This window comes from Euphorbia lathyris, chromosome 10, assembly GCF_963576675.1.
Source record: "Euphorbia lathyris chromosome 10, ddEupLath1.1, whole genome shotgun sequence".
Classification (NCBI taxonomy): domain Eukaryota; kingdom Viridiplantae; phylum Streptophyta; class Magnoliopsida; order Malpighiales; family Euphorbiaceae; genus Euphorbia; species Euphorbia lathyris.
The window spans coordinates 71653130-71666577 of record NC_088919.1 but is presented as its reverse complement, the minus strand read 5'-3'; the positions used below and the strand labels follow the sequence as shown (position 1 = coordinate 71666577).

General features: G+C 33.1%; 1 pseudogene; it reads left to right on the top strand.

Annotated features, from left to right (window-relative positions):
• LOC136208918 (protein Ycf2-like) overlaps nt 1-11197 on the top strand; it is a 14412-nt pseudogene extending 3215 nt beyond the window's left edge.
• Nucleotides 11198-13448: the final 2251 nt, after the last annotated feature.

Here is a 13448-nt window from a genome sequence, read left to right as displayed (position 1 = left end):
TCTTATTGGATGATCATGATACTTCCCAAAAATCGCAATTTTTAATTAATGGAGGAATAATATCACCATTTTTGTTCAATAAGATACCAAAGTGGATGATTGACTCATTCCATACTAGAACTAATCGCAGGAAATCTTTTGATAACACGGATTCCTATTTCGCAATGATATCCCACGATCAAAACAATTGGCTGAATCCCGTGAAACCATTTCATAGAAGTTCATTGATATCTTCTTTTTATAAAGCAAATCGACTTCGATTCTTGAATAATCTACATCACTTCTGCTTCTATTGTAACAAAAGATTCCCTTTTTATGTGGAAAAGGCCCGTATCAAGAATTCTGATTTTACGTATGGACAATTCCTCAATATCTTGTTCATTCGCAACAAAATATTTTCTTTGTGCGGCGGTAAAAAAAAACATGCTTTTTTGGAGAGAGATACTATTTCAACAATCGAGTCACAGGTATCTAACATATTCATACCTAATGATTTTCCACAAAGTGGTAACGAAAGGTATAACTTGTACAAATCTTTCCATTTTCCAATTTGATCTGATCCATTCGTTCGTAGAGCTATTTATTCGATCGCAGACATTTCTAGAACACCTCTAACAGAGGGACAAATAGTCAATTTTGAAAGAACTTATTGTCAACCTCTTTCGGATATGAATCTATCTGATTCAGAAGGGAAGAACTTGCATCAGTATCTCAATTTCAATTCAAACATGGGTTTGATTCACACTCCATGTTCTGAGAAATATTTACCATCCGAAAAGAGGAAAAAACGGAGTCTTTGTCTAAAGAAATGTGTTGAAAAAGGGCAGATGTATAGAACCTTTCAACGAGATAGTGCTTTTTCAACTCTCTCAAAATGGAATCTATTCCAAACATATATGCCATGGTTCCTTACTTCGTCAGGGTACAAATATCTAAATTTGATATTTTTCGATACCTTTTCGGACCTATTACCGATACTAAGTAGCAGTAAAAAATTTGTATCCATTTTTCATGATATTATGCGTGGATCAAATATATCATGGAGAATTCTTCAGAAAAAATTGTGTCTTCCACAATGGAATCTGATAAGTCAGATTTCGAGTAAGTGTTTACATAATCTTCTTCTGTCCGAAGAAATGATTCATCAAAATAATGAGGCACCATTGATATCGACACATCTGAGATCGCCAAATGTTCGGGAGTTCTGTTGAGCGATTTCCGCAAGTGCACGGTATACGCTTGTAGTAATAAAAGATATCGATCCCACAGGGAACGTTTTTTTTAACAAAACTTATTTACAATCGATTAAATTTACTCTTAGGTTTATGATATGGAAAAATCGTTTAATCGGTTTTGGTTTTGAAATTGCTAGAATGAGAATTAGATTAGAGTATGAAAACGTTAGAAAATATTCTGATTTAAGAATGAATTTGCAAGATAGGAACTTTTAGTACTATTTAGAAAAGTAAACGAATGTATTTGTTTGCATTAAGCAAAGAAAACAACTTTAAACTTTATACGAATTATAAAGATGAAATAAATGACGGAACCTCTAATTAATTGGCTTTGAACATGACAAAACCCTTTCGGGATAGTTGCACTTAATCAAATTGAAACTCTTTCGAGATAATAATTTGCCTAAGTGTTCAACAAAGTTTCCTTGTAAAGATTTTGGATTAAATATGTTTTAATGAAAACACCAGCAGTCACTTTAGTGGATTGGTTACCATAAGTGCTGCATAAAAATCTATCGAATAGAACGGACTTTATTAGATGAAATATAGATTGATACAAGTTTACAGAGAACATGGAGCATTGAATTCTTCGACGGCTTGCAAGTGAACGGGTTGATCAATCCTATCCTTGGGATTCGTTAGAGTTTGTCAGGCTCAGGGGCGAATCCTCTACTCAATCTTCTCGTTGAATCTTCGTAATAGAGACTGGGTCGGTCCACTACCAAAATGTAAACTAAACTGGAACAATGTCTAAACGTTACTGAATTTGTTATTATTGAATAAACAATGTGTGTACAGCATATTGCTTTTTGCAGAATTGAAATCTAATCTCTGACTCATTTCTGAGTCAGAGTTTCTGCATAACTCTTGCACTAATCTTAAATTCTAACTCTCTTATTAATTGTTTCAACTCTCAAATCAACTCTTTATTTATAGATATTGAAGGGTCATCATTGAAGTGTCGTGTCCGTTGTGGAGGGTCGTGTCCACTGTGAAGAGACGTTTATATCCGCTTGAACGAACGTGTTTCTTGGAATTAAACATGTGTTCATTGTACTTGGCAGAATTTCTGCTCTTACCGAGAATGGAAATTCTCTGCCGAGAATGGGGAATTGATTTTTCAGCCTTCGGACGAAAGGGGGAAGGTGACTGGCTGTGGTGGCCGCGGTCGCGGCACGGAGCATTTTTCACTTCTTTGGCTCTCGTTCGTGTCCTCGACTTGGCGTTATTAATTTCCGTCGTCTTTGACTCCTTTTGTAGGGCTTTTCTTCTATTTTTGAGCTCGTTTTACTCCTATTTGGATTTTACCAAATATTTATGTACCTTGCATGAAAGAAACATATTCGAGAGTAAAAGCTTTCTAAACAGTTATAAATATCATAAATTCGTAACAATATTGATGTAATTATTGATGATATTTTAGGTATATTTTGGGCTTAACAAATCTCCACACTTAATCTTTTGCTAGTCCCGAGCAAAATTTCACTGAATTTATTCTCTAACTAATCTGTTTATGAAAATAAAACATATATCTCTATATTACCTTTTGAATTAGTTAAGCCGAAAAGACTAACTTCGCATGGCAAATTTATACGCAAAATATCAAACTAACTTAGTATAAATACGATATATCATTCGTCTTGTATTTCCAATTTTGTATTGAAGCATTCGGGACGAAATAAGCATGCATGTAATTGAATCTTTCATCTCAAGGCATTTCAAAGCACAAAAATTTCCTTTCCCAAACCTAACTAATATATGAGATATATTAAAATGAATAAGTACTTGATTTTATTTGCTTGGTTACGCCCGAAATAAGAGTGGTTTCAACCGTAACCTTATACGTATTTTATTGCTTTGTGTTTGCTTAAGAGGTACCGACCATGCCATTGGTGGACGCAATCGTTACTTTAAACTTAAACACGCTTATTATTTTTTTTTTGCTTTTAACGTTCCTTCCATACCTCGATTGTGATAAGGGTGGTCGCAACCGTGGCCAAAAGTAAACGGTACTTAATTTTCTTCCCTTTCATACCTCGATTGTGATAAGGTTGGTCTCAATCGTGGCCAAAAGTTAAGAATTCAGCTAATTGATTAATTAATATGAAATATAATATTGAAATTGGGAAAAAGAAAGATAGCACATTCATTCTATATTGACTTAAAATTCAACATGTATTATGGCTAAAGTTTCCTTAAAAACTTCAATTGGTGTTAATGTAAGACGAAATCAAACCGAGCTAAAATTGTTAGTTCAATTTAATGCCTATAAACCTAATTGAAAACTTAAAATAAGATTTATTGTATCATGAATTGCATGATATAAACTAGAGATTTAAAATAAAGAATTTATTACTTAAATACATTCACTCGAGACAATTTTCATACTTAAAAATCGTATCGGAGATTTATGAAAAAAATTTAAAACATAGCCCGTATAGAAATATATTATTTCTATTGATAAAGATAACCTAAAAATAATCATATTAACTTTATGATTAATTTATAAACATATGAAAATGTTAAATTAATAAAAATAGTGTTAAATACATTGTGTTGCAATATATGTTGCATTTGCATAAAACAAGTGTTGCATTTATAAATGTTGCTTAAAAATTATTTATTCTTATTCGTTGCATAAAAATTTATTCGTACTAAAATAAAATGATATATGCAATATCTCCTCCCACACTTAATTTGGACCATGTCCTCATTGGTGTAAAAATTGATAAAACACGAAAAATTTGTACGAAATAAAGCAAAATTGTACGAAAATAGATAAATATGAAATGGATTGTATCCAACATAAATAGAAATTGAAATTGTACCAAACTTAATCAAAAATAACATAAAAATAAATGAGTTGAGAAAAGATAAGATAAAACCTATTCTTGTGAAGGTGAACCCGGTGGAGACGGTGTGGTCACGACGTTGTGACGACGGAAAAATGATAATAACTGCCGTCATGGTGATGTGTGCTCGCTTCTCAAAGTGTGGATATTGGCATCCACCGCCTAAATTCTGGAACTCATTTCTTGATTGGTGTCAATAATATCATCTAACCGCAAAACCATTTGACGGTTTGGTGCATTCATATAGTTCAAAATTTGTTCGCAAATGAACTTGATCAACACTGTGCTCATCACCAACATGTCCTTGTGCTTGTGTGGAGGCATCAACATGCTCCGCTTCCTTACCGGCTTCATCCTTGTCATAATGCATATCGTCATCCTCACAAAAATGTGTCTTCGCATTACTATCCTCTTTAATACTATTACCATGTGAACTTCCTTGAAGATGTAATCCAGAATAAACAAATAAATCTTGACTTCAAATCCTTTACCCTTTTTAATATGCCCAAAAAGAAAATAGGATAAAAATTTATTGAAAATAGAAATTACTATTATCCTTAATGAGCTCGCTAAAAGTGTACTTGGAAGTAAATTCACCTAAACTAGGCAAAATATGTCCAAACCGGATTGGTTTGAAAATTGATGGCTTAACAATAAATTATTTTTGTATGATATCCAAACTAAATATTCATCTTGTCATCCCCAACTTCATATATTAACCGAAAGCCTAAATGTAATCCTCTCATTCCATTTTAAAGTAGGAAATAGTAAACAATACAATAATGTCTGTTTTACTATGCACGTTGTCCATAATAGTGCTTGTACCATGTGCCCAACCCCATCTGAAATAATGCTGAATGGATCCATATTCAACATGCAAACAATTATTAGATGTAGAGCAAACCTGGTTAGTAACCTGATGATGTTTAGGCATTGTGTGTAAAAAGGGTTAGGTTATGGATGTGGTGTTTGGGAAAGATGTATTTTGGAGAAGTAAAAATTGGTAAAAAGTAAAGGTGATATGGTGTGGAATTGAGTTGTGAAAAAGAAAATGTGTTTGAAATAGAGTTTATGGAATGTATGTATAAGGGATAGGCTAATAGAGGTATGAATTTAGGGGTTAAGAATAGAAAAAGGTAAAAATTTGTTCAAATTCGAGCCAAACCCCGCCTACAGGTCGCGTGTCGCGACCGAGGATTGTCTAGCCGCGGTCGCGGCACGCGAAATTCAGAGAATTTTTCACTCTGATTTCGACCTGTTTTCGCTGGACTTACCGAGAATAATAAATTCTCGGTAGAGAATTGGTCATAGACGTTTGTTTAGGTGCATTTTGACTTGGTTTGTGTGATTTAATTGATTAATTGTCTCCTAAACTTAATATAAACTGTACCTACACTTAAGAACTTAATTGAAAAACATTAAATGCAAGGAAACCAAGGGTTTATCCGTATTAAATTTTTAGGAATAAAACTTTAAATTCCTAATTAGAGTTAATGTAGAATCAATGTGCATTAAGTCACATAAGGTAAATTAATCATCGAAAAGATATGGAACGTAAGTTCATGTAGGTATTTATTCATGCTTAAAACTTAAACATGATCTTTATTCAAATTAAATAAGCATTCAGATAATGAAACATTTAACCTTAATCATTAACCTTATTCGAATTGATACAGATTCATATAAAAAATTGTATGTTTTATTTTAAGAAATTCATACGGATATATATAATAATCAACACGATATAAGTTCATAATTTCATAATTAAAATTAAACTCAATGGTTGCATGAAAATGAAAATTTATTATCTAGTTAATAATTATCATAACTTATTAGCATTAAAGTGATTTATACAGATTCATGTGATAATAGTGTAGAAATCTGAACAGACATAAATGAAAAATTAAAAGTATGAAATCAAATGAAGTTTTATTGTATAACACATGTGTACATAAATGAAACAAGAACATATGTACAACAAAGATTAAAAACGATCCTACATACAGAAACAAACAAACAAATTAAAAGTAGTCAATACAAATTATTAATCACTTATTCATATTAAATCTGAAGCATTGAAACCGATACAGATTAATGACATGATATACAGATTCACTTAAACATCATATACACATTTATGTTTGAAGTTTATACTGATACATTTTAATATTAGGTACAGATTCATTCGAATAACTTGCATAGTGAACACCTATGAATCAAAGAATCAAAGAATCAAAGTTGATATGCTATCAAAATTGAAAAACAGATATACAGAACAAAACTAAGAATTATCATATAAAATGAATGGTCATAATATTTGTTCAATAGTTATTAATGATTATACCGTATTAGTATGTAATATATATGAAAAGTCAGATTGTCAGAAATAGTTCTAAAATGAATACAGATTCATTAAAAATAATTACAGATGCATGTTAAAAATTTTACTGTTTCATGTAAACTTAGATTCAGATGTAGTCGTATAACTTGTATGGTTAACGTATGTTTAAGCAAAAAGAATCAAGAATCAAACTTGATAGTTTTATTAAAATTAGAAGAACACATATACAAGTTACCGAAAGAACAAACACAAAACAAACCAATATACAAACTATATACAACAAATAGTTTTATAATATCTTCGTTCTTCATCATGTATGTGAATGGGAAACGGTGTACCGTAGCAATATGATAAATCAGGACGCTTGTTGCGTACAGCAGTAATCTTCATGGAAGATTTATGCTTGGAAATCATGCTTTTTAATGGAAGAAAAACTTTCTGTAATTTTGTGTTTTAAAGGTTTGATAACTGAGAAGAAATCAGATTATGTCTGATAGAGATGAAGAGAAAATGTAAGTAACATAAATCTGATCTTTGTCGATTATTTTATAAGCAATCCAGCACAATTCAAGGTGTCTGTTGGGATCGAAAATGTGTAAATTCACACCATTTGGATATAAACAAACTTAATTTTTCAAAATGGTGCATGAACTAAAGAAGAAAAGGAAAGATACAGGTCTGATATAAGCCCGTGTCGCGCGGTCGCGGCAAAGTTTTTTTTTTTTATTACTCGCTGAAGTTACCTAGAATTTTAAATTCTCGGCAGAGAATTTCGATTCTCGGTAAGTTCAGAAAAAAAAGTAAAATTCTCAACTGAGAATTCACATTCTCAGTAAGTTCAGAAATTTTCAAAACATCAAACAAAAGTCACAGTAGATATTTTAATTATGAAACTTAAATTTTGTGTAACTTTTAATTCAATTGAGATTTTTTTTTTTCGAAATCTAAAGACACTTTCCTAATCAATTACACATATTTAAGGTACATAACATATTTTCAATATCATTCAGTAATCACAAATTTTTTATTTCTAATCTAACCATTATTACTAAACTAAAGACTAATGTATAAACTAAACTAAAATGAAATGTAAGAAATTAAAATATGAAAAACTAAAAACTAAAAAAAATGTGATAATCCTTAAGAATTCTCAAGGAGAATCAAAATCATGGACATAATCAATTACTTAGACCATTTTTTAAATAATGGTTCTGTCCATTTAACTTACCTTGGAATAATTTCAAGCAGGAATAAAAGAAAGTAGAATTGTACCCCAACTTGAAATTATTATTGTATATTTTTTTCTTTTTTTTCTTTTTTATTTTTTTATTTTTTTTAAGCGCTTTCTTTTTTTAGCGTTTTCTCAATTTAAGGATCTACTGATTGCGGTTGAATGCCCAAACTTCTAGTTTTGTGCACGAACTGGAAGTACGCACATGAACCGAAACTTTCAAAACTATATTAAAAGTATACAATTCCTTCCTGACGGATAAGATAATTTCATCCTACTTGCTCATCTGTCTGAGAAGATTTTCCATGGTGATTTCTTAGAGAGATAGATGTAGGTGTTTTAGGTAGTGATAAAAAGTGAAATTATTTGGGTTTAGTGTAGAAATTGAATAAAAAAATTTTACAAAGAGAAATGATGTTTTGGTGAAGGGTTAAGTGTATAGAAAAGGGTTAAAGGTGTTTGGGAAGAGGTAAATTTTCAAAAAAAAATCATCTGTCACGTCTGACATCTATTTCAAAAATCTTCTTTCCCTTCTGATATATCTGCTAGCCAAATTTCTTTTCTGTAGACTCCTTCTGTGAATTTCATTGATAATCAAATCTCCAGGTTATCTTTGAAAAAACTTGAATTTTTTGTATCTGCAAGCATATAATTGCAAACGTTAAATAACAACGAGGATTTAGTCCTAGTGACCATCCTCAATATAAAAACTATAAAAATAAATAAATACATAAATATATTATAAACCAAGGTTCGAAATAAAACACGAAAAATATAAATTTTTATTAAAAATTTGGCGTTCCCCGGCAACGGCGCCAAAAACTTATTGAGCGATTTCCGCAAGTGCACGGTATACGCTTGTAGTAATAAAAGATATCGATCCCACAGGGAACGTTTTTTTTAACAAAACTTATTTACAATCGGTTAAATTTACTCTTAGGTTTATGATATGGAAAAATCGTTTAATCGGTTTTGGTTTTGAAATTGCTAGAATGAGAATTAGATTAGAGTATGAAAACGTTAGAAAATATTCTGATTTAAGAATGAATTTGCAAGATAGGAACTTTTAGTACTATTTAGAAAAGTAAACGAATGTATTCGTTTGCATTAAGTAAAGAAAACAACTTTAAACTTTGTACGAATTATAAAGATGAAATAAATGACGGAACCTCTAATTAATTGGCTTTGAACATGACAAAACCCTTTCGGGATAGTTGCCCTTAATCAAATTAAATCTCTTTCGAGATAATAATTTGCCTAAGTGTTCAACAAAGTTTCCTTGTAATGATTTTGGATTAAATACGTTTTAATGAAAACACCAGCAGTCACTTTAGTGGATTGGTTACCATAAGTGCTGTATAAAAATCTATCGAATAGAACAGACTTTATTAGATGAAATATAAATTGATACAAGTTTACAGAGAACATGGAGCATTGAATTCTTCGACGGCTTGCAAGTGAATGGGTTGATCAATCCTTTCCTTGGGTTTCATTAGAGTTTGTCAGGCTCAGGGGCGAATCCTCTACTCAATCTTCTCGTTGAATCTTCGTAATAGAGACTGGGTCGGTCCACTACCAAAATGTAAACTAAACTGGAACAATGTCTAAACGTTACTGAATTTGTTATTATTGAATAAACAATGTGTGTACAGCATATTGCTTTTTACAGAATTGAAATCTAATCTCTGACTCATTTCTGAGTCAGAGTTTCTGCATAACTCTTCCACTAATCTTAAATTCTAACTCTCTTATTAATTGTTTCAACTCTCAAATCAACTCTTTATTTATAGATGTTGAAGGGTCGTGATTGAAGTGTCGTGTCCATTGTGGAGGGTCGTGTCCGCTGTGAAGAGACGTTTCTATCCGCTTGAACGAACGTGTTTCTTGGAATTAAACATGTGTTCATTGTACTTGGCAGAATTTCTGCTCTTACCGAGAATGGAAATTCTCTGCTGAGAATGGGGAATTGATTTTTCAGCCTTTGGACGAAAGGGGGAAGGTGACTGGCGACGCGTGTCGCGACCGTGAATTGTGGGGGCCGCGGTCACAGCACAGAGCATTTTTCACTTCTTTGGCTCTCGTTCGTGTCCTCGACTTGGCGTTATTAATTTCCGTCGTCTTTGACTCCTTTTGTAGGGCTTTTCTTCTATTTTTGAGCTCGTTTTACTCATATTTGGATTTTACCAAATATTTATGTACCTTGCATGAAAGAAACATATTCGAGAGTAAAAGCTTTCTAAACAGTTATAAATATCATAAATTCGTAACAATATTGATGTAATTATTGATGATATTTTAGGTATATTTTGGGCTTAACAAGTTCCTCTATTCAATCCTTTTCCTTCTTCTTGTTGCTGGATATCTCGTTCGTACACATCTTCTTTTTGTTTCCCGAGCCTATAGTGAGTTACAGACAGAGTTCGAAAAGGTCAAATCTTTGATGATTCCATCATACATCATTGAGTTGCGAAAACTTTTGGATAGGTATCCTACATCTGAACTGAATTTTTTCTGGTTAAAGAATCTCTTTCTAGTTGCTCTGGAACAATTAGGAGATTTTCTAGAAGAAATGCGGGGTTCTGCTTTTGGCGGCAACATGCTATGGGGTGGTGGTCCCACTTATGGGGTTAAATCAATCCGTTCTAAGAAGAAATTTTTGAATATCAATCTCATCGATCTCATAAGTATCATACCAAATCCCATCAATCGAATCACTTTTTCGAGAAATACGAGACATCTAAGTCATACAAGTAAAGAGATTTATTCATTGATAAGAAAAATAAAAAACGTGAACGGTGATTGGATTGATGATAAAATAGAATCATTGGTCGCGAACAGTGATTCGATTGATGATAAAGAAAGAGAATTCTTGGTTCAGTTCTCCACCTTAACGACAGAAAAAAGGATTGATCAAATTCTATTGAGTCTGACTCATGGTGATCATTTATCAAAGAATGACTCTGGTTATCAAATGATTGAAGAGCCGGGAGCAATTTATTTACGATACTTAGTTGACATTCATAAAAAGTATCTAATGAATTATGAGTTCAATACACCATGTTTAGCAGAAAGACGGATATTCCTTGCTTATTATCAGACAACCGCTTATTCACAAACCTCGTGTGGGGTGAATAGTTTTCATTTCCCATCTCATGGAAAACCCTTTTCGCTCCGCTTAGCCCTATCCCCCTCTAGGGGTATTTCAATGATAGGTTCTATAGGAACTGGACGATCCTATTTGGTCAAATACCTAGCGACAAACTCCTATCTTCCTTTCATTACAGTATTTCTGAACATGTTCCTGGATAACAAGCCTAACGGTTTTCTTATTGATGATAGTGACGATATTGATGATAGTGACGATATTGCTGATAGTGATGATATTGATGTGAGTGACGATATCGACCGTGACTTTGATACGGAGCTGGAGTTTCTAACTAGGATGAGTGCGCTAACTATGGATATGATGCCGGAAATAGACCGATTTTATATCACCCTTCAATTCGAATTAGCAAAAGCAATTGTTGGTCCCTTGTAAGGTTGCAAGTATAGTTCCTAGGGGGGTTAGGAACTATTTAAACTTTTTCGCAATTAGGGCAGACTTCTTTTTCTAAGGAAAAAGGTTTTAACAGCGGCGCTGAGTAAACAGCAAGATACTGGCTTAGTCAACTGGTGACTAGGTCAGTTTCTTAGCTTGAGTCAGAAGATAGCACTTAGAGTCTATTCCTGAGCTCAGACGTTTAACGCGCACAACTCAACTTGACCTCTTTACTTGGTCAGTTTTTGGTTATTTTAAGCAAGCAATATAAATAAGGAGTTAAAGGTAAGAAATACTTTACTCAGCAGATTTATCCAGGTTCGGCTTCTTCTAAGCCTACGTCCTGTCCCCGGAACACGTTCCGAGATTTCGAATCCTCTACTGAGCTCTTTAAAGGTAGAGCCTCAAACCTTTTACAATCTTAGCAACTGAGTATGACAAGAGTACCTTCCTCTATACCTCTACTCAATCCTAATCTCTTGCTGAGTACTAAAACCGAGTACTCAGCCTCTCCTTTCTATCTCTAGAAATGATAAGTGTTTTGTCCTATACAAAGATTTGCTAAGACACTTTAGACGATTGAAACAATCACTCTAGACTTTTACACAGATGTATGAATTGTAGTGTAAGATTTGCTTTGCTTCTTTTCTTGCAGAACTTGTGTACAAATTTGGTCAGCGTAATGGCTTGATCAAATTCTGTGTAGAGTGAAGCTTCTGATGGCACTATTTATAGAGACGTCTGGGCATCGGTCATTTCGAATTTCGAAATAACCGTTGGAGGGAAACGGCTACATGTCGTTGTCATCCTGACTTGCTCAGAGCTCTCGGCCAATCAGATTTGTGTATCTTCTGTCCTCGGTCAGCTCAGCAGACTGTCTCTCCTTTTATGGTAAAGTCAACTAGACAGCATACTGTGTCGTCTGAACTTTACCCAAAGTAGAAATACTTTGTCTGGAAGTTTTCAATTGCCAGCTGCTGTCTTGTACGCTTTGTCGAGACTACTCAGCAGCTTCATCTTGAAGTTGTTCCCGAAGGTTTTCTAGATCCTTCTCTTTGCTGAGTTGCGTTTTGTCCAAAGAGACAGCGTTTTGACAAACGCGGGCCGAGTTGTACTGAGTTGTTTGACTTGGGCCTTGTCTTCCATATTGGGCTTGGGCCTTTTAATTCTTGTGTCTTATAAACAATTTTAACTCAACATTGAACAAACACATTAGTAGAATAAATCAAAGCATTTAAACTTAGTGTGTTTAGAATATGTATTTGAATTATACTTAAACAATTTTGTCAAATCAAAATTATGTGGAAAGGTGTTTCAACACATATGGACTATGAATACACCTCCTTCATAATGGGTGTTTGGAGGACCCTTCATCACGAAAGTCCATTGCAGACGGTCAGGTGCACAACTATTGAGAAGCCACCTTGGTGCCTCATGCCCGAGTAGGGAAATCTGCGCCTCAACACGACTATGGAGGTCCCTTATACGTCTATCCATGATCCATATAACTAGAGTAAGTATAGTGTTGGGTTGTGGAATCTTGAGAATTGTTAAAAGCTTCATATTTATACTGTGGGTGGGTAAGTAAAAGGTCTAGGAAGGGGAAAGGGTAAATGAGAGTTATTAGGTCTCTCTGTATACGGTACGTAATTAATGAGCATCATTTGGTTTTGCAGATATCAAGACTTGGGGATTCTGGGCCTAATAATAACTTAGATATATGCAGATCAAGTTAGATTTTACTTCCAACACCAAGCCTTTGAAAGATTGACAGATTTGGAGATGTATTAATTGCTTATTATTTTTACCTTTACATACATTCAGAAATTTGTCTAGTTCAAATGTAAACAGATTATGAGCATTAGTCTAGTTCAAATGTAAACAGATTGGCAAATTTAAAATCATTGATATGCATAAATTCTTGTTCATTTGATTATGTTTCAATAACCAAATTCATTCGAAGAAGAAGGCAAATAGTGACATTTACGTTTAAAAAAATATCATCTAAACAACAATACATAGACATTAAAATAAACGAATCTATCATCTGAAAATAAATCCATTGACATGATTGATCAAGACATATGTCATCTGAAACAAGCTACAACGACATAAATTATTATAAAAACTGTCATCGCGAATACCAATATGCCAATTTCCCATATATCTACTTCACCATTTTAATTATTAGTATGTCATGTGATGACATTAAAGGTGACGTTAATAATAAAAAAGCTGCATCGTAACAAGA